The sequence below is a fragment of the Carcharodon carcharias genome, chromosome 1 (genome assembly GCF_017639515.1).
Source record: "Carcharodon carcharias isolate sCarCar2 chromosome 1, sCarCar2.pri, whole genome shotgun sequence".
Classification (NCBI taxonomy): Eukaryota; Metazoa; Chordata; class Chondrichthyes; order Lamniformes; family Lamnidae; genus Carcharodon; species Carcharodon carcharias.
Window position 1 is genome coordinate 66,480,328 of NC_054467.1, and position 23,749 is coordinate 66,504,076.

Below are 23,749 nucleotides of genomic sequence, written 5' to 3' on the forward strand. Positions count from 1 at the left end.
CACAGCTGTAGATCATTAAAGCCTGCAGCATTCACTGCTGTAGATCATTAAAACTTGCAGCATTCACAGCAGTAGATGACTAGAAGCTGCAGCACTACAGCTGTAGATCATCAGATGCAGCGCATTCACAAATGTAGAGCATTAAAACCTGCAGCAATCACAGCTGTAGATCATTAAAACCTACAGCATTCACAGCTGTAGTTCATTAAATCCTGTAGCATTCACAGCTGTAGATGATTAGAAGTTGTAGCACTCACAGCTGTAGATCATTAGAAGCTACAGCATTCACAGCTGTAGTTCATTAAAACCAGCAGCATTCACAACTGTAAATCATTAGAAGCTGCAGCATTCATAGCTATAGATCATTAGAAGCGCCAGCATTCACAGTGGTAGTTCATTAAAACCTGCAGCATTCACAGCTGTAAATCATTTGAAGTCTCAGCACTACAGCTGTAGATCATCAGATGCCACGCATTCACAACTGTAGAGCATTAAAACCTGCAGCAATCACAGCTGTAGTTCATTAAAACCTGTAGCATTCACAGCCGTAGATCATTAGCAGCTGCAGCAGTCACAGCTGTAGATCATTATCAGCTGCTGCATTCACAGCTGTAGATCGTTGGAAGCTGCAAGAGTCAGAGCTGTAGATCAGTAGAAGCTGCAGCATTCACAGCTGTAGTTGATTAGAATCTGCAGCGCTCACACCTGTAGATCATTCAAAGCTGAAGCACTCACAGCTGTAGATCATTAGAAGCTGCAGCTTTCATTGCTGTAGGTCAGTAGAAGCGATAGCATTCACAGTTGTAGTTCGTTAGAAGTTGCAGCATTCACAGCTGTAGTTCATAACAAGCTGCAGCACTCACAGCTGTAGATCATTCGAAGCGGTAGCACTCACAGCTGTAGATCACTAGCAGCTGCAGCATTCACAGCTGTAGATCATTAGAAGCTGCAGCACTGAAAGCTGTAGTTCACTAGAATCTGCAGCATTCACAGCTGTAGATCATTAGAAGCTGCAGCAATCACAACTGTAGATCATTAGAAGCTGCAGCAGTACAGCTGTAGATCATCAGATGCCGCGCATTCACAACTGTAGAGCATTAAAACCTGCAGCATTCACATCTGTAGATCATTAGAAGCTGCAGCAATCACAACTGTAGATCATTAGAAGCTGCATCATTCACTGCGGTAGATCATTAGAAGCTGCAGCATTGACATCTGTATTTCATTAGAAAGCTGCAGCGTTCACAGCAGTCGATCATTAGAAGCTGCAACGCTAACAGCAGTGCAGCATTTACAGCTGTCAATCATTAGAAGCTGCAGCACTAACAGCGGTGCAGCATTCACAGCTGTAGATCATTAGACGCTGCAGCAGTCACAGCTGTGGATCATTAGAAGGTGCACCATTCACAGCTGTAGATCATTAAAACTTGCAGCATTCACAGCAGTAGATGATTAGACGCTGCAGCACTACAGCTGTATATCATCAGATGCCGCGAATTCACAAATGTAGAGCATTAAAACCTGCAGCAATCACAGCTGTAGTTCATTAAAACCTGCAGCATTCACAGCTGTAGTTCATTAAATCCTGCAGCATTCACAGCTGTAGGTGATTAGAAGTTATAGCACTCACAGCTGTAGATCATTAGAAGTTGCAGCATTCACAGCTGTAGTTCATTAAAACCAGCGGCATTCACAACTGTAAATCATTAGAAGCTGCAGCATTCACAGCTGTAGTTCATTAAAACCAGCAGCATTCACAACTGTAAATCATTAGAAGCTGCAGCATTCCTAGCTGTAGATCATTAGAAACTGCAGCATTCACAGTGGTAGTTCATTAAAACCTGCAGCATTCATAGCTGTAAATCATTAGAAGTCACAGCACTCACAGCTGCACATCATTAGAAGCTACTGCACTGACATCTGTAGATCGATAGAACTTGTAGCAGTTACAGCTGTAGATCATTAGAAGCTGCAGCATTGACATCTGTATTTCATTAGAAGTTGCAGCATTCACAGCTGTCGATCATTAGAAGCTGCAGCACTAACAGCTGTGCAGCATTCACAGCTGTAGATCATTAGAAGCTGCAGCAGGCACAGCTGTAGATCATTAGAAGGTGCACCCTTCACAGCTGTAGATCATTAGACGCTGCAGCATTCATAGCTGTAGATCATTAGAAGCTGCAGCATTCACAGTGGTAGTTCATTAAAACCTGCAGCATTCATAGCTGTAAATCATTAGAAGTCTCAGCACTCACAGCAGCACATCATTAGAAGCTACTGCACTGACATCTGTAGATCGATAGAACCTGTAGCAGTTACAGCTGTTGATCATTAGAAGCTGCAGCATTTGCAGCTCTAAGTCATTAGAAGTTGCATCATTCACAGCTGTAGATCATTAGCACCTGCAGCATTCACAGCTGTTGATCATTAGTCGCTGCAGCATCACAGTTCATTAGAATCTGGATAGCTCACAGCTGTAGATCATTAGAAGCATTCACAGCTGTAGTTCATTAGAAGCTGCAGCACTCGAAGCTATAAATCATTAGAAGCTGCAGCGGTCTCAGCTGTAGATCATTCGAAGCTGCAGCACTCACTGCTGAACATCAGTAGAAGCTGCAGCAATCACAGCTGTAGTTCATTAGTAGCTGCAGCACTCACAGCTATAAATTGTCAGAAGCTGCAGCATTCAAAGCTGTAGATCATTAGAAGCTGAAGTACTCTCAACTGTAAATCATTAGAAGCTGCAGCACTCACAGCTGTAGTTCACTAGAAGCTGCAGCACTCACAGCTGTAGTTCATTAGAAGCTGCAGCACTCACAGCTGCAGATCATTAGAAGCTGCAGCAGTCACAGCTGTAGATCACTAGAATCTGCAGGGATCACAGCTGTAGATCATTAGAAGCTGCAGCACACATAGCTGTACATCATTAGAAGCTACTGCATTGGCAGCTGTAGATCAACAGTTTCCCCTGTCGATTATTAGAAGCGGCAGCATTTGCAACTGTAGATCATTAGAAGTTGCATCATTCACAGCTGTAGTTCATTAGAAGCTACAGCACTCACAGCAGTAGATCATTAGCATCTGCAGCATTCACAGCTGTGGATCATTAGAATCTCAATCACTCACAGCAGTAAATAATTGAAGGTGCAGGAATCACAACTGTAGATCATTAGAAGTTGCAGCATTCACATCTGTCGATCATTAGGCGCTCAGCATCACAACTGTGCAGCATTCACAGATGTATTTTATTAGAATCTGGAGTGCTCACAGCTGTAGATCATTAGAAGCTGCAGAATTAACAGGTGCAGGTCATCATAAGCTGCATCAATCACAACCGTATTTCATTCAAAGCTGCACCATCCACAGCTGTAGTTCATTAGAAGCTGCAGCGTTCAAAGCTGTCGATGAATGGAAGCTGGAGCATTCACAGCTGTAGCTCATTAGAAGCTGCGGAATTTACGGCTGAAGATTATTAGAAGCTGCAGGCGTTATAACTGCAGTTAATTTGGGCTGCAGTATTCACTGCTGTACATCATTAGAAGGTGCAGGATACACAGCTGCACTTCATTAAAAGCTGCAACATTCACAGCTGTAGTTCATTAAAAGCTGCAGATTTCGCAGCTGTAGATCATTCGAGAATGCGGCATTCGCAGCTGTTGATCATGAGCAGCTCCTACATTCACTGCTGTAGATCCATAGTTGCTGCACCATTCACAGCTGTAGTTCATTAAAAGCTGCAGCACTCACAGCTATAAATCATTAGAAGCTGCAGCATTCACAGCTGTACATCATGAGAAGCTGCAGCATTCACAACTGTAAATCATTAGAAGCTGCATCCTTCACAGCTGTACATCATTAGAAGCTGCAACATTCACAGCCGTAGATCATTAGAAGCTGCAGCACTCACAGCGGCAGATCATTAGAAGCTGCAGCACTCACAGCTGTATATCATTAAAAGCTGCAGCACTCACAGCAGTAGATCATTTGAAGCTGCAGCACTCACAGCTGTAGATCATTTGAAGCTGCAGCACTCACAGTTGTAGTTCATTAGAAGCTGCAGCAGTCACAGCTATAAATCATTAGAAGCCTCATCATTCACAGCTGTACATCATTAGAAGCTGCAACATTCACAGCTGTAGATCATTACAAGCTGCAGCACTCACAGCTGAAGTACATTAGAAGCTGCAGCACTCACAGCCATAAATCATTAAAAGCTGCAGCATTCACTGCTGTACTTCATTAGAAGCTGCAGCAGTCACAGCTGTAGATCATTGGAAGCTGCAGCAGTCACAGCTGTAGATCACTAGAATCTGCAGGGATCACAGTTATAGATCATTAGAAGCTGTAGCACACAGAGCTTCCCCTGTCGATTATTAGAAGTGGCAGCATTTGCAGCTGTAGATCATTAGAAGTTGCATCATTCACAGCTGTAGTTCATTAGAAGCTACAGCACTCACAGCAGTAGATCATAAGCATCTGCAGCATTCACAGCTGTAGTTTATTTGAATCTAGAGGGCTCACAGATGTAGATCATTAGAAGCTGCAGATTTAACAGCTGCATGTCTTTATAAGCTGCATCAATTACAACTGTAGTTCACTCGAAGCTGCAGCATTCACAGCTGTAGTTCATTAGAAGCTGCAGCATTCAAAGCTGTCGATGAATGGAACCTGGAGCATTCACAGCTGTAGCTCATTAGGAGCTGCTGAATTTACAGCTGAAGATTATTAGAAGCTGCAGGTGTTATAGCTGTAGTTAATTTGGGCTGCAGTATTCACTGCTGTACATCATTAGAAGCTGCAGGACACACAGCTGCACTTCATTAAAAGCTGCAACATTCACAGCTGTAGTTCATTAAAAGCTGCAGCTTTCGCAGCTGTATATCATTCGAGATTGCAGCATTCGCAGCTGTTGATCATGAGAAGAACCTTCATTCACCGCTGTAGATCCATAGTTGCTGCACCATTCACAGCTGTAGATCGTTAAAAGCTGCAGCACTCACAGCTGTAGTTCATTAGAAGCTGCAGCAGTCACCGTTATAAATCATTAGAAGCTGCAGCATTGACAGCTGTACATCATTAGAAGCTGCAGCATTCACAACTGTAAATCATTAGAAGCTGCAGCATTCACAGCTGTAGTTCATTGGACGCTGCAGTCACAGATATAAATCATTTGAAGCTGCAGCACTCACAGCTGAAGATCATTAGAACCTGCAGCACTCACAGCTGCAGATCATTTGAAGCTGCAGCACTCAGAGCTGTAGATCATTAGAAGCTGCAACATTCATGGCTGTATATTATTAGAATCTGCAGCACTCACAGCTGCAGATCATTAGAAAATGCAGCAGTCACAGCTGTAGATCACTAGAATCTGCAGGGATCACAGCTGTAGTTCATTAGAAGCTGCAGCACACACAGCTGTACATCATTAGAAGCTACTGCATTGGCAGCAATAGATCAACAGTTTCCCCTGTCGATTATTAGAAGCGGAAGCATTTGCAGCTGTAGATCATTAGAAGTTGCATCATTCACAGCTGTAGTTCATTAGAAGCTACAGCACTCACAGCAGTAGATCATTAGCATCTGCAGCATTCACAGCAGTGGATCATTAAAATCTCAATCACTCACAGCTGTAGATCATTGAAGGTGCAGGATACACAACTGTAAATCATTTGCATCTGCAGCATTCACATCTGTATATCATTAGTCGCACAGCATGACAACTGTGCAGCATTCACAGATGTAGTTTATTAGAATCTGCAGTGCTCACAGCTGTAGATCATTAGAAGCTGCAGATTTAACAGCTGCGGGTCTTTATATGCTGCATCAAACACAACTGTAGTTCACTCGAAGCTGCAGCACGCACAGCTGTAGTTCATTAGAAGCTGCAGCGTTCAAAGCTGTCGATGAATGGAAGCTGGAGCATTCACAGCTGTAGCTCATTAGAAGCTGCTGAATGTACGGCTGAAGATTATTAGAAGCTGCAGACGTTATAACTGTAGTTAATTTGGGCTGCAGTATTCACTGCTGTAGATCATTAGAAGCTGCAGGATACACAGCTGTATTTCATTAAAAGCTGCAGCTTTCGCAGGTGTAGATCATTCGAGACTGCAGCATTCGCAGCAGTTGATCATGAGGATCTGCAGCATTCACAGCTGTACATCATTAGAAGCTGCAGCATTCACAACTGTAAATCGTTAGAAGCTGCAGCATTCACAGTTGTAGTTCATTAGAAGCTGCAGCAGTCACAGCTATAAATCATTAGAACTGCAGCATTCACAGCTGTACATCATTAGAAGCTGCATCATTCACAGCTGTACATCATTAGAAGCTGCAACATTCACAGCCGTAGATCAGTAGAAGCTGCAGCACTCACAGCTGCAGATCATTAGATGATGCAGCACTCCTAGCTATAAATCATTAAAAGCTGCAGCATTCACTGCTGTACTTCATTAGAAGCTGCAGCAGTCACAGCTATAAATCATGAGAAGCAGCAACATTCACAGCTGTAGATCATTAGAAGCTGCAGCACTCACAGCTGTAGATCATTTGAAGCTGCAGCACTCACAGCTGTAGATCATTAGAAGCTGCAACATTCACGGCTGTATATTATTAGAAGCTGCAGCACTCACAGCTGCAGATCATTAGAAGCTGCAGCGGTCACAGCTGTAGATCACTAGAATCTGCAGGGATCACAGCTGTAGATCATTAGAAGCTGCAGCACACACAGCTGTACATCATTAGAAGTTACTGCATTGGCAGCTGTAGATCAACAGTTTCCCCTGTCGATTATTAGAAGCGGCAGCATTTGCAGCTGTAGATCATTAGAAGTTGCATCATTCACAGCTGTAGTTCATTAGAAGCTACAGCACTCACAGCAGTAGATCATTAGCATCTGCAGCATTCACAGCTGTAGTTTATTTGAATCTAGAGAGCACACAGCTATAGATCATTAGAAGCTGCAGATTAAACAGCTGCAGGTCTTTATAAGCTGCATCAATCATAACTGTAGTTCACTCAAAGCTGCAGCATTCACAGCTGTAGTTCATTAGAAGCTGCAGCGTTCAAAGCTGTCGATGAATGGAACCTGGAGCATTCACAGCTGTAGCTCATTAGAAGCTGCTGAATTTACAGCTGAAGATTATTAGAAGCTGCAAGTGTTATAGCTGTAGTTAATTTGGGCTGCAGTATTACCTGCTGTAGATCATTAGAAGGTGCAGGATACACAGCTGCACTTCATTAAAAGCTGCAACATTCACAGCTGTAGTTCATTGAAAGCTGCAGCATTCATAGCTGTAGTTCATTCGAGATTGCAGCAGTCAGAGTTATAAATCATTAGAAGCTGCAGCATTCACAGCTGTACATCATTAGAAGCTGCAACATTCACAGCAGTAGTTCATTAGACGCTGCAGTCACAGATATAAATCATTAGAAGCTGCAGCACTCACAGCTATAAATCATTAGCAGCTGCAGCATTCACTGCTGTACTTCATAAGAAGCTGCAGCAGTCACAGGTATAAATCATTAGAAGCTGCAACATACACAGCTGTAGATCATTTGAAGCTGCAGCACTCACAGCTGTAGATCATTAGAAGCTGCAACATTCATGGCTGTATATTATTAGAAGCTGCAGCACTCACAGCTGCAGATCATTAGAAGCTGCAGCAGTCACAGCTGTAGATCACTAGAATCTGCAGGGATCACAGCTGTAGATCATTAGAAGCTGCAGCACACACAGCTGTACATCATTAGAAGCTACTGCATTGGCAGCAGTAGATCAACAGTTTCCCCTGTCTTTTATTAGAAGCGGCAGCATTTGCAGCTGTAGATCATTAGACGTTGCATCATTCACAGCTGTAGTTCATTAGAAGCTACAGCACTCACAGCAGTAGATCATTAGCATCTGCAGCATTCACACCTGTGGATCATTAGAATCTCAATCACTCGCAGCAGAAGATCATTGAAGGTGCAGGATTCACAACTGTAGACCATTAGAAGCTGCAGCATTCACATCTGTCGATCATTAGTCACTCAGCATCACAACTGTGCAGCATTCACAGATGTAGGTTATTAGATTCTGGAGTGCTCACAGCTGTAGATCATTAGAAGCTGCAGATTTAACAGCTGCAGGTCTTTATAAGCTGCATCAATCACAACTGTAGTTCACTCGAAGCAGCAGCATTCACAGCTGTAGTCCATTAGAAGCTGCACCGTTCAAAGCTGTCGATGAATGGAATCTGGAGCATTCACAGCTGTAGCGCAATAGAAGGTGCTGAATTTACAGCTGAAGATTATTAGAAGCTGCAGGCGTTATAGCTGTAGTTAATTTGGGCTGCTGTATATGATTAGGAGCTGCAGCATTCACAACTGTAAATCATTAGAAGCTGCAGCATTCACAGCTGTAGTTCATTAGAAGCTGCAGCAGTCACAGCTGTAGATCATTAAAAGCTGCAACATTCACAGCCGTAGATCATTAGAAGTGGCAGCACTCACAGCTGCAGATCATTAGAAGCTGCAGCACTCACAGCTGTAGATCATTAGAAGCTGCAGCACTCACAGCTGTAGATCATTAGAAGCTGCAGCACTCACAGCTATAAATCATTAGAAGCTGCAGCATTCACTGCTGTACTTCATTAGAAGCTGCAGTAGTCACAGCTATAAATCATTAGAAGCTGCAACATTCACAGCTGTAGATCATTAGAAGCTGCAGCACTCACAGCTGTAGATCATTAGAAGCTGCAGCACTCACAGCTGTAGATCATTAGAAGCTGCAACATTCATGGCTGTATATTATTAGAAGCTGCAGCACTCACAGCTGCAGATCATTAGAAGCTGCAGCGCACACAGCTGTACATCATTAGAAGCTACTGCATTGGCAGCAGTAGATCAACAATTTCCCCTGTCGATTATTAGAAGCGGCAGCATTTGCAGCTGTAGATCATTAGAAGTTTCATCATTCACAGCTGTAGTTCATTAGAAGCTACAGCACACAGCAATGGATCATTAGCATCTGCAGCATTCACAGCTGTGGATCATTAGAATCTCAATCACTCACAGCTGTAAATCATTGAAGGTGCAGGATTCACAACTGTAGATCATTAGAAGCTGCAGCATTCACATCTGTCGATCATTAGTCGTTCAGCATCACAACTGTGCAGCATTCACAGATGTAGTTTATTAGAGCCTGGAGTGCTCACAGCTGTAGCTCATTAGAAGCTGCTGAATTTACAGCTGAAGATTATTAGAAGCTGCAAGTGTTATAGCTGTATTTAATTTGGGCTGCAGTATTACCTGCTGTAGATCATTAGAAGGTGCAGGATACACAGCTGCACTTCATTAAAAGCTGCAACATTCACAGCTGTAGTTCATTGAAAGCTGCAGCATTCATAGCTGTAGTTCATTCGAGATTGCAGCAGTCAGAGTTATAAATCATTAGAAGCTGCAGCATTCACAGCTGTACATCATTAGAAGCTGCAACATTCACAGCAGTAGTTCATTAGACGCTGCAGTCACAGATATAAATCATTAGAAGCTGCAGCACTCACAGCTATAAATCATTAGCAGCTGCAGCATTCACTGCTGTACTTCATAAGAAGCTGCAGCAGTCACAGGTATAAATCATTAGAAGCTGCAACATACACAGCTGTAGATCATTTGAAGCTGCAGCACTCACAGCTGTAGATCATTAGAAGCTGCAACATTCATGGCTGTATATTATTAGAAGCTGCAGCACTCACAGCTGCAGATCATTAGAAGCTGCAGCAGTCACAGCTGTAGATCACTAGAATCTGCAGGGATCACAGCTGTAGATCATTAGAAGCTGCAGCACACACAGCTGTACATCATTAGAAGCTACTGCATTGGCAGCAGTAGATCAACAGTTTCCCCTGTCTTTTATTAGAAGCGGCAGCATTTGCAGCTGTAGATCATTAGACGTTGCATCATTCACAGCTGTAGTTCATTAGAAGCTACAGCACTCACAGCAGTAGATCATTAGCATCTGCAGCATTCACACCTGTGGATCATTAGAATCTCAATCACTCGCAGCAGAAGATCATTGAAGGTGCAGGATTCACAACTGTAGACCATTAGAAGCTGCAGCATTCACATCTGTCGATCATTAGTCACTCAGCATCACAACTGTGCAGCATTCACAGATGTAGGTTATTAGATTCTGGAGTGCTCACAGCTGTAGATCATTAGAAGCTGCAGATTTAACAGCTGCAGGTCTTTATAAGCTGCATCAATCACAACTGTAGTTCACTCGAAGCAGCAGCATTCACAGCTGTAGTCCATTAGAAGCTGCACCGTTCAAAGCTGTCGATGAATGGAATCTGGAGCATTCACAGCTGTAGCGCAATAGAAGGTGCTGAATTTACAGCTGAAGATTATTAGAAGCTGCAGGCGTTATAGCTGTAGTTAATTTGGGCTGCTGTATATGATTAGGAGCTGCAGCATTCACAACTGTAAATCATTAGAAGCTGCAGCATTCACAGCTGTAGTTCATTAGAAGCTGCAGCAGTCACAGCTGTAGATCATTAAAAGCTGCAACATTCACAGCCGTAGATCATTAGAAGTGGCAGCACTCACAGCTGCAGATCATTAGAAGCTGCAGCACTCACAGCTGTAGATCATTAGAAGCTGCAGCACTCACAGCTGTAGATCATTAGAAGCTGCAGCACTCACAGCTATAAATCATTAGAAGCTGCAGCATTCACTGCTGTACTTCATTAGAAGCTGCAGTAGTCACAGCTATAAATCATTAGAAGCTGCAACATTCACAGCTGTAGATCATTAGAAGCTGCAGCACTCACAGCTGTAGATCATTAGAAGCTGCAACATTCATGGCTGTATATTATTAGAAGCTGCAGCACTCACAGCTGCAGATCATTAGAAGCTGCAGCGCACACAGCTGTACATCATTAGAAGCTACTGCATTGGCAGCAGTAGATCAACAATTTCCCCTGTCGATTATTAGAAGCGGCAGCATTTGCAGCTGTAGATCATTAGAAGTTTCATCATTCACAGCTGTAGTTCATTAGAAGCTACAGCACACAGCAATGGATCATTAGCATCTGCAGCATTCACAGCTGTGGATCATTAGAATCTCAATCACTCACAGCTGTAAATCATTGAAGGTGCAGGATTCACAACTGTAGATCATTAGAAGCTGCAGCATTCACATCTGTCGATCATTAGTCGTTCAGCATCACAACTGTGCAGCATTCACAGATGTAGTTTATTAGAGCCTGGAGTGCTCACAGCTGTAGCTCATTAGAAGCTGCTGAATTTACAGCTGAAGATTATTAGAAGCTGCAAGTGTTATAGCTGTAGTTAATTTGGGCTGCAGTATTACCTGCTGTAGATCATTAGAAGGTGCAGGATACACAGCTGCACTTCATTAAAAGCTGCAACATTCACAGCTGTAGTTCATTGAAAGCTGCAGCATTCATAGCTGTAGTTCATTCGAGATTGCAGCAGTCAGAGTTATAAATCATTAGAAGCTGCAGCATTCACAGCTGTACATCATTAGAAGCTGCAACATTCACAGCAGTAGTTCATTAGACGCTGCAGTCACAGATATAAATCATTAGAAGCTGCAGCACTCACAGCTATAAATCATTAGCAGCTGCAGCATTCACTGCTGTACTTCATAAGAAGCTGCAGCAGTCACAGGTATAAATCATTAGAAGCTGCAACATACACAGCTGTAGATCATTTGAAGCTGCAGCACTCACAGCTGTAGATCATTAGAAGCTGCAACATTCATGGCTGTATATTATTAGAAGCTGCAGCACTCACAGCTGCAGATCATTAGAAGCTGCAGCAGTCACAGCTGTAGATCACTAGAATCTGCAGGGATCACAGCTGTAGATCATTAGAAGCTGCAGCACACACAGCTGTACATCATTAGAAGCTACTGCATTGGCAGCAGTAGATCAACAGTTTCCCCTGTCTTTTATTAGAAGCGGCAGCATTTGCAGCTGTAGATCATTAGACGTTGCATCATTCACAGCTGTAGTTCATTAGAAGCTACAGCACTCACAGCAGTAGATCATTAGCATCTGCAGCATTCACACCTGTGGATCATTAGAATCTCAATCACTCGCAGCAGAAGATCATTGAAGGTGCAGGATTCACAACTGTAGACCATTAGAAGCTGCAGTATTCACAACTGTCGATCATTAGTCACTCAGCATCACAACTGTGCAGCATTCACAGATGTAGTTTATTAGATTCTGGAGTGCTCACAGCTGTAGATCATTAGAAGCTGCAGATTTAACAGCTGCAGGTCTTTATAAGCTGCATCAATCACAACTGTAGTTCACTCGAAGCAGCAGCATTCACAGCTGTAGTCCATTAGAAGCTGCACCGTTCAAAGCTGTCGATGAATGGAATCTGGAGCATTCACAGCTGTAGCGCAATAGAAGGTGCTGAATTTACAGCTGAAGATTATTAGAAGCTGCAGGCGTTATAGCTGTAGTTAATTTGGGCTGCTGTATATGATTAGGAGCTGCAGCATTCACAACTGTAAATCATTAGAAGCTGCAGCATTCACAGCTGTAGTTCATTAGAAGCTGCAGCAGTCACAGCTGTAGATCATTAAAAGCTGCAACATTCACAGCCGTAGATCATTAGAAGTGGCAGCACTCACAGCTGCAGATCATTAGAAGCTGCAGCACTCACAGCTATAAATCATTAGAAGCTGCAGCATTCACTGCTGTACTTCATTAGAAGCTGCAGTAGTCACAGCTATAAATCATTAGAAGCTGCAACATTCACAGCTGTAGATCATTAGAAGCTGCAGCACTCACAGCTGTAGATCATTAGAAGCTGCAGCACTCACAGCTGTAGATCATTAGAAGCTGCAACATTCATGGCTGTATATTATTAGAAGCTGCAGCACTCACAGCTGCAGATCATTAGAAGCTGCAGCGCACACAGCTGTACATCATTAGAAGCTACTGCATTGGCAGCAGTAGATCAACAATTTCCCCTGTCGATTATTAGAAGCGGCAGCATTTGCAGCTGTAGATCATTAGAAGTTTCATCATTCACAGCTGTAGTTCATTAGAAGCTACAGCACACAGCAATGGATCATTAGCATCTGCAGCATTCACAGCTGTGGATCATTAGAATCTCAATCACTCACAGCTGTAAATCATTGAAGGTGCAGGATTCACAACTGTAGATCATTAGAAGCTGCAGCATTCACATCTGTCGATCATTAGTCGTTCAGCATCACAACTGTGCAGCATTCACAGATGTAGTTTATTAGAGCCTGGAGTGCTCACAGCTGTAGATCATTAGAAGCTGCTGATTTAACAGCTGCAGATCTTTATAAGCTGCATCAATCATAACTGTAGTTCACTCGAAGCTGCAGCATTCACAGCTGTAGATCATTAGAAGCTGCACCGTTCAAAGCTGTCGATGAATGGAAGCTGGAGCATTCACAGCAGTAGCTCATTAGAAGCTGCTGAATTTACAGCTGAAGATTATTAGAAGCTGCAGGCGTTATAGCTGTAGTTAATTTGGGCTGCAGTATTCACTGCTGTACATCATTAGGAGCTGCAGCATTCACAACTGCAAATCATTAGAAGCTGCAGCATTCACTGCTGTAGTTCATTAGAAGCTGCAGCAGTCACAGCTGCAGATCATTTGAAGCTGCAGCACTCACAGCTGAAGATCATCAGAAGCTGCAGCATTCACAGCTATAAATCATTAGACGCTGCAGCATTCACTGCTATAGATCATTAGAAGCTGCAGCACTCACAGCTGTAGATCATTTGAAGCTGCAGCACTCACAGCTGTAGATCATTAGAAGCTGCAACATTCATGGCTGTATATTATTAAAAGCTGCAGCACTCACAGCTGCAGATCATTAGAAGCTGCAGCAGTCACAGCTGTAGATCACTAGAATCTGCAGGGATCACAGCTGTAGATCATTAGAAGCTGCAGCACACACAGCTGTACATCATTAGAAGCTACTGCATTGGCAGCTGTAGATCAACAGTTTACCCTGTCGATTATTAGAAGCGGCAGCAATTGCAGCTGTAGATCACTAGAAGTTGCATCATTCACAGCTGTAGTTCATTAGAAGCTACAGCACTCACAGCAGTAGATCATTAGCATCTGCAGCATTCACAGCTGTGGATCATTAGAATCTCAATCACTAACAGCAGTAGATCATTGAAGGTGCAGGATTCACAACTGTAGATCATTAGAAGCTGCAGCATTCACATCTGTCGATCATTAGTCGTTCAGCATCACAACTGTGCAGCATTCACAGATGTAGTTTATTAGAGTCTGGAGTGCTCACAGCTGTAGATCATTAGAAGCTGCTGATTTAACAGCTGCAGATCTTTATAAGCTGCATCAATCAAAACTGTAGTTCACTCGAAGCTGCAGCATTCATAGCTGTAGATCATTAGAAGCTGCACCGTTCAAAGCTGTCGATGAATGGAAGCTGGAGCATTCACAGCTGTAGCTCAATAGAAGCTGCGGAATTTACAGCTGAAGATTATTAGAAGCTGCAGGCGTTATAGCTGTAGTTAATTTGGGCTGCAGTATTCACTGCTGTACATCATTAGGAGCTGCAGCATTCACAACTGTAAATCATTAGAAGCTGCAGCATTCACAGCTGTAGTTCATTAGAAGCTGCAGCAGTCACAGTTATAAATCATTAGAAGATGCAGCATTCACAGCTGTACATCATTAGAAGCTGCAACATTCACAGCCGTAGATCATTAGAAGCAGCAGCACTCACAGCTGAAGATCATCAGAAGCTGCAGTACTCACAGCTGAAGATCATTTGAAGCTGCAGCACTCACAGCTGTAGATCATTAGAAGCTGCAACATTCATGGCTGTATATTATTAGAAGCTGCAGCACTCACAGCTGCAGATCATTAGAAGCTGCAGCAGTCACAGCTGTAGATCACTAGAATCTGCAGGTATCACAGCTGTAGATCATTAGAAGCTGCAGCACACACAGCTGTACATCATTAGAAGCTACTGCATTGGCAGCTGTAGATCAACAGTTTACCCTGTCGATTATTAGAAGCGGCAGCAATTGCAGCTATAGATCACTAGAAGTTGCATCATTCACAGCTGTAGTTCATTAGAAGCTACAGCACTCACAGCAGTAGATCATTAGCATCTGCAGCATTCACAGCTGTGGATCATTAGAATCTCAATCACTCACAGCAGTAGATCATTGAAGGTGCAGGATTCACAACTGTAGATCATTAGAAGCTGCAGCATTCACATCTGTCGATCATTAGTCACTCAGCACCACAACTGTGCAGCATTCACAGATGTAGTTTATTAGAATCTGGAGTGCTCACAGCTGTAGATCATTAGAAGCTGCAGATATAACAGCTGTAGGTCTTTATAAGCTCCATCAAACACAGCTGTAGTTCATTCGATGCTGCAGCGTTCAAAGATTTCGATGAATGGAAGCTGGTGCATTCACAGCTGTAGCTCATTAGAAGCTGCTGAATTTACAGCTGAAGATTATTATAAAGCTGCAGGCATTATAGCTGCAGTTAATTTGGGCGTCAGTATTCACTGCTGTAGATTATTAGAAGCTGCAGGATACACAGCTGCACTTCATTAAAATCTGCAACATTCACGGCTGTAGTTCATTAAAAGCTGCAGCTTTCGCGGCTGTAGATCATTCGAGATTGCAGCATTCGCAGCTGTTGATCATGAGAAGCTTCTTCATTCACCGCTGTAGATCCATAGTTGCTGCAACATTCACAGCGGCAGTTCATTAAAAGCTGCAGCATTCACAGTTATAAATCATTAGAAGCTGCAGCATTCACTGCTGTACTTCATAAGAAGCTGCAGTAGTCACAGCTATAAATCATTAGAAGCTGCAACATTCACAGCTGTAGATCATTAGAAGCTGCAGCACTCACAGCTGTAGATCATTTGAAGCTGCAGCACTCAGCTGTAGAACATTAGAAGCTGCAACATTCATGGCTGTATATTATTAGAAGCTGCAGCACTCACAGCTGCAGATCATTAGAAGCTGCAGCAGTCACAGCTGTAGATCACTAGAATCTGCAGGAATCACAGCTGTAGATCATTAGAAGCTGCAGCACACACAGCTGTACATCATTAGAAGCTACTGCATTGGCAGCAGTAGATCAAGAGTTTCCGCTGTCGATTATTAGAAGCGGCAGCATTTGCAGCTGTAGATCATTAGAAGTTTCATCATTCACAGCTGTAGTTCATTAGAAGCTACAGCACACACAGCAGTAGATCATTAGCATCTGCAGCATTCACAGATGTGGATCATTAGAATCTCAATCACTCACAGCTGTAAATCATTGAAGGTGCAGGATTCACAACTGTAGATCATTAGAAGCTGCAGCATTCACATCTGTCGATCATTAGTCGTTCAGCATCACAACATTGCAGCATTCACAGATGTAGTTTATTAGAGTCTGGAGTGCTCACAGCTGTAGATCATTAGAAGCTGCTGATTTAACAGCTGCAGATCTTTATAAGCTGCATCAATCAAAACTGTAGTTCACTCGAAGCTGCAGCATTCATAGCTGTAGATCATTAGAAGCTGCACCGTTCAAAGCTGTCGATGAATGGAAGCTGGAGCATTCACAGCTGTAGCTCAATAGAAGCTGCGGAATTTACAGCTGAAGATTATTAGAAGCTGCAGCGTTATAGCTGTAGTTAATTTGGGCTGCAGTATTCACTGCTGTACATCATTAGGAGCTGCAGCATTCACAACTGTAAATCATTAGAAGCTGCAGCATTCACAGCTGTAGATCATTAGGAGCTGCAGCATTCACAACTGTAAATCATTAGAAGCTGCAGCATTCACAGCTGTAGTTCATTAGAAGCTGCAGCATTCACAGTTATAAATCATTAGAAGATGCAGCATTCACAGCTGTACATCATTAGAAGCTGCAACATTCACAGTTATAAATCATTAGAAGATGCAGCATTCACAGCTGTACATCATTAGAAGCTGCAGCATTCACAGTTATAAATCATTAGAAGATGCAGCATTCACAACTGTACATCATTAGAAGCTGCAACATTCACAGCCGTAGATCATTAGAAGTGGCAGCACTCACAGCTGCAGATCATTTGAAGCTGCAGCACTCACAGCTGTAGATCATTAGAAGCTGCAGCACTCACAGCTATAAATCATTAGAAGCTGCAGCATTCACTGCTTACTTCATTACAAGCTGCAGTAGTCACAGCTATAAATCATGAGAAGCTGCAACATTCACAGCTGTAGATCATTAGAAGCTGCAGCACTCACAGCTGTAGATCATTTGAAGCTGCAGCACTCACAGCTGTAGATCATTAGAAGCTGCAACATTCATGGCTGTATATTATTAGAAGCTGCAGCACTCACAGCTGCAGATCATTAGAAGCTGTAGCAGTCACAGCTGTAGATCACTAGAATCTGCAGGGATCACAGCTGTAGATCATTAGAAGCTGCAGCACACACAGCTGGACATCATTAGAAGCTACTGCATTGGCAGCTGTAGATCAACAGTTTACCCTGTCGATTATTAGAAGCGGCAGCATTTGCAGCTGTAGATCATTAGAAGTTGCATCATTCACAGCTGTAGTTCATTAGAAGCTACAGCACTCACAGCAGTAGATCATTAGCATCTGCAGCGTTCACAGCTGTGGATCATTAGAATCTCAATCACTCACAGCAGAAGATCATTGAAGGTGCAGGATTCACAACCGTAGATCATTAGAAGCTGCAGTATTCACAACTGTCGATCATTAGTCACTCAGCATCACAACTGTGCAGCATTCACAGATGTAGTTTATTAGAATCTGGAGTGCTCACAGCTGTAGATCATTAGAAGCTGCAGATGTAACAGCTGCATGTCTTTATAAGCTCCATCAGTCACAACTGTAGTTCACTCGAAGCTGCAGCTTTCGCAGCTGTAGTTCATTCGATGCTGCAGCGTTCAAAGCTTTCGATCAATGGAAGCTGGTGCATTCACAGCTGTCGCTCATTTGAAGCTGCTGACTTTACAGCTGAAGATTATTAGAAGCTGCAGGCGTTATAGCGGCAGTTAATTTGGCTTCAGTATTCACTGCTGTACATCATTAGAAGCTGCAGGATACACAGCTGCACTTCAATAAAAGCTGCAACATTCACGGCTGTAGTTCATTAAAAGCTGGAGCTTTCGCGGCTGTAGATCATTCGAGACTGCAGCATTCGTAGCTGTTGATCATGAGAAGCTCCTTCATTCACCACTGTAGATCCATAGTTGCTGAAACATTCACTCTGTAGTTCGTTAAAAGCTGCAGCATTCACAGCTGTGGATCATTAGAAGCTGCAGCAGTCACAGCTGTAGGTCATTACAAGCTGCAGCATTCACAACTGTAGATCATTAGAAGCTGCAGCATTCACATCTGTCGATCATTAGTCGTTCAGCATCACAACATTGCAGCATTCACAGATGTAGTTTATTAGAGTCTGGAGTGCTCACAGCTGTAGATCATTAGAAGCTGCTGATTTAACAGCTGCAGATCTTTATAAGCTGCATCAATCAAAACTGTAGTTCACTCGAAGCTGCAGCATTCATAGCTGTAGATCATTAGAAGCTGCACCGTTCAAAGCTGTCGATGAATGGAAGCTGGAGCATTCACAGCTGTAGCTCAATAGAAGCTGCGGAATTTACAGCTGAAGATTATTAGAAGCTGCAGCGTTATAGCTGTAGTTAATTTGGGCTGCAGTATTCACTGCTGTACATCATTAGGAGCTGCAGCATTCACAACTGTAAATCATTAGAAGCTGCAGCATTCACAGCTGTAGATCATTAGAAGCTGCACCGTTCAAAGCTGTCGATGAATGGAAGCTGGAGCATTCACAGCTGTAGCTCAATAGAAGCTGCGGAATTTACAGCTGAAGATTATCAGAAGCTGCAGGCGTTATAGCTGTAGTTAATTTGGGCTGCAGTATTCACTGCTGTACATCATTAGAAGATGCAGCATTCACAACTGTAAATCATTAGAAGCTGCAGCATTCACAGCTGTAGTTCATTAGAAGATGCAGCATTCACAGCTGTACATCATTAGAAGCTGCAGCATTCACAGTTATAAATCATTAGAAGATGCAGCATTCACAGCTGTACATCATTAGAAGCTGCAACATTCACAGCCGTAGATCATTAGAAGTGGCAGCACTCACAGCTGCAGATCATTTGAAGCTGCAGCACTCACAGCTGAAGATCATCAGAAGCTGCAGCACTCACAGCTATAAATCATTAGAAGCTGCAGCATTCACTGCTTACTTCATTACAAGCTGCAGTAGTCACAGCTATAAATCATGAGAAGCTGCAACATTCACAGCTGTAGATCATTAGAAGCTGCAGCACTCACAGCTGTAGATCATTTGAAGCTGCAGCACTCACAGCTGTAGATCATTAGAAGCTGCAACATTCATGGCTGTATATTATTAGAAGCTGCAGCACTCACAGCTGCAGATCATTAGAAGCTGTAGCAGTCACAGCTGTAGATCACTAGAATCTGCAGGGATCACAGCTGTAGATCATTAGAAGCTGCAGCACACACAGCTGGACATCATTAGAAGCTACTGCATTGGCAGCTGTAGATCAACAGTTTACCCTGTCGATTATTAGAAGCGGCAGCATTTGCAGCTGTAGATCATTAGAAGTTGCATCATTCACAGCTGTAGTTCATTAGAAGCTACAGCACTCACAGCAGTAGATCATTAGCATCTGCAGCGTTCACAGCTGTGGATCATTAGAATCTCAATCACTCACAGCAGAAGATCATTGAAGGTGCAGGATTCACAACCGTAGATCATTAGAAGCTGCAGTATTCACAACTGTCGATCATTAGTCACTCAGCATCACAACTGTGCAGCATTCACAGATGTAGTTTATTAGAATCTGGAGTGCTCACAGCTGTAGATCATTAGAAGCTGCAGATGTAACAGCTGCAGGTCTTTATAAGCTCCATCAGTCACAACTGTAGTTCACTCGAAGCTGCAGCTTTCGCAGCTGTAGTTCATTCGATGCTGCAGCGTTCAAAGCTTTCGATCAATGGAAGCTGGTGCATTCACAGCTGTCGCTCATTTGAAGCTGCTGACTTTACAGCTGAAGATTATTAGAAGCTGCAGGCGTTATAGCGGCAGTTAATTTGGGCTTCAGTATTCACTGCTGTAGATCATTAGAAGCTGCAGGATACACAGCTGCACTTCAATAAAAGCTGCAACATTCACGGCTGTAGTTCATTAAAAGCTGGAGCTTTCGCAGCTGTAGATCATTCGAGACTGCAGCATTCGTAGCTGTTGATCATGAGAAGCTCCTTCATTCACCGCTGCAGATCCATAGTTGCTGAAACATTCACAGCTGTAGTTCGTTAAAAGTTGCAGCATTCACAGCTGTGGATCATTAGAAGCTGCAGCAGTCACAGCTGTAGGTCATTACAAGCTGCAGCATTCACAACTGTAAATCATTAGAAGCTGCAGCATTCACAGCTGTAGTTCATTAGAAGCTGCAGCACTCACAGCTGAAGATCATTAGAAGCTGCAGCAGTCACAGCTGTAGATCACTAGAATCTGCAGGGATCACAGCTGAAGATCATTAGAAGCTGCAGGACACACACCTGTAGTTCATTAGAAGCTACAGCACTCACAGCAGAAGATCATTAGCATCTGCAGTATTCACAGCTGTAGTTTATTTGAATCTAGAGGGCTCACAACTTTAGATCATTAGAAGCTGCAGATTTAACAGCTGCAGGTCATTATAAGTTGCATCAATCACAACTGTAGTTCACTCGAAGCTGCAGCATTCACAGCTGTAGTTCATTAGAAGCTGCAGCGTTCAAAGCTGTCGATGAATGGAAGCTGGAGCATTCACAGCTGTAGCTCATTAGCAGCTGCTGAATTTACAGCTGAAGATTATTAGAAGCTGCAGGCATTATAGCTGTAGTTAATTTGGGCTACAGTATTCACTGCTGTAGATCATTAGAAGCTGCAGGATACACAGCTGCACTTCATCAAAAGCTGCAACATTCACAGCTGTAGTTCATTGAAAGCTGCAGCTTTCGCAGCCGTAGATCATTCGAGATTGCAGCATTCGCAGCTGTTGATCATGAGAAGCTCCTTCATTCACCGCTGTAGATCCATAGTTGCTGCACCATTCACAGCTGTAGATCGTTAAAAGCTGCAGCATTCACAGCTGTAGTTCATTAGAAGCTGCAGCAGTCACAGCTGTAGATCATTAGACGCTGCAGCATTCACAGCTGTAGTTCATTTGAATCTAGAGGGCTCACAGATGTAGATCATTAGAAGCTGCAGATTTAACAGCTGCATGTCTTTATAAGCTGCATCAATCACAACTGTAGTTCACTCAAAGCTGCAGCATTCACAGCTGTAGTTCATTAGAAGCTGCATCGTTCAAAGCTGTCGATGAATGAAAGCTGGAGCATTCACAGCTGTAGCTGAATAGAAGCTGCTGAATTTACAACTGAAGATGATTAGAAGCTGCAGGCGTTATAGCTGTAGTTAATTTGGGCTGCAGTATTCACTACTCTAGATCATTAGGAGCTGCAGCATTCACAACTGTAAATCATTAGAAGCTGCAGCATTCACAGCTGTACATCATTAGAAGCTGCAACATTCACAGCCGTAGATCATTAGAAGGTGCAGCACACAAAGCTGCAGATCATTTGAAGCTGCAGCACTCACAGCTGAAGATCATTAGAAGCTGCAGCACTCACAGCTATAAATCATTAGAAGCTGCAGCATTCACTGCTGTACTTCATAAGAAGCTGCAGTAGACACAGCTATAAATCATTAGAAGCTGCAACATTCACAGCTGTAGATCATTAGAAGCTGCAGCACTCACAGCTGTAGATCATTTGAAGCTGCAGCACTCACAGCTGTAGATCATTAGAAGCTGCAACATTCATGGCTGTATATTATTAAAAGCTGCAGCACTCACAGCTGCAGATCATTAGAAGCTGCAGCACTCACAGCTGTAGATCATTAGAAGCTGCAACATTCATGGCTGTATATTATTAAAAGCTGCAGCACTCACAGCTGCAGATCATTAGAAGCTGCAGCAGTCACAGCTGTAGATCACTAGAATCTGCAGGGATCACAGCTGTAGATCATTAGAAGCTGCAGCACACACAGCTGGACATCATTAGAAGCTACTGCATTGGCAGCTGTAGATCAACAGTTTACCCTGTCGATTATTAGAAGCGGCAGCAATTGCAGCTGTAGATCATTAGAAGTTGCATCATTCACAGCTGTAGTTCATTAGAAGCTACAGCACTCACAGCAGTAGATCATTAGCATCTGCAGCATTCACAGCTGTGGATCATGAGAATCTCAATCACTCACAGCAGAAGATCATTGAAGGTGCAGGATTCACAACTGTAGATCATTGGAAGCTGCAGTATTCACATCTGTTGATCATTAGTCACTCAGCATCACAACTGTGCAGCATTCACAGATGTAGTTTATTAGAATCTGGAGTGCTCACAGCTGTAGATCATTCGAAGCTGCAGATTTAACAGCTGCAGGTCTTTATAAGTTGCATCAATCACAACTGTAGTTCACTCAAAGCTGCAGCATTCACAGCTGTAGTTCATTAGAAGCTGCTGCGTTCAAAGCTGTCGATGAATGGAAGCTGCAGCATTCACAGCTGTAGCTCATTAGAAGCTGCTGAATTTACAGCTGAAGATTATTAGAAGCTGCAGGTGTTATAGCTGTAGTTAATTTGGGCTGCAGTATTCACTGCTGTACATCATTAGAAGCTGCAGGACACACAGCTGCACTTCATTAAAAGCTGCAACATTCACAGCTGTAGTTCATTAAAAGCTGCAGCTTTCGCAGCTGTAGATCATTCGAGATTGCAGATTTCGCAACTGTTGATCATGAGAAGCTCCTTCATTCACCGCTGTAGATCCATAGTTGCAGCACCATTCACAGCTGTAGTTCGTTAAAAGCTGCAGCATTCACAGCTGTGGATCATTAGAAGCTGCAGCATTCACAGCTGTAGTTCATTAGAAGCTGCTGCACTCACAGCTGTAGATCATTTGAAGCTGCAGCACTCAGAGCTGTAGATCATTAGAAGCTGCAACATTCATGGCTGTATATTATTAGAAGCTGCAGCACTCACAGCTGCAGATCATTAGAAGCTGCAGCAGTCACAGCTGTAGATCACTAGAATCTGCAGGGATCACAGCTGTAGATCATTAGAAGCTGCAGCACACACAGCTGTACATTATTAGAAGCTACTGCAATGGCAGCTGTAGATCAACAGTTTCACCTGACGATTATTAGAAGCGGCAGCATTTGCAGCGGTAGATCATTAGAAGTTGCATCATTCACAGCTGTCGATCATTAGTCACTCAGCATCACAACTGTGCAGCATTCACAGCTGTAGTTTATTAGATGCTGCTGCGTTCAAAGCTGTCGATGAATGGAAGCTGGAGCATTCACAGCTGTAGCTCATTAGAAGCTGCTGAATTTACAGCTGAAGATTATTAGAAGCTGCAGGCGATATAGCTGTAGTTAATTTGGGCTGCAGTATTCACTGCTGCACATCATTAGAAGATGCAGGACACACAGCTGCACTTCATTAAAAGCTGCAACATTCACAGCTGTAGTTCATTAAAAGCTGCAGCTTTCGCAGCTGTAGATCATTCGAGATTGCAGATTTCGCAACTGTTGATCATGAGAAGCTCCTTCATTCACCGCTGTAGATCCAT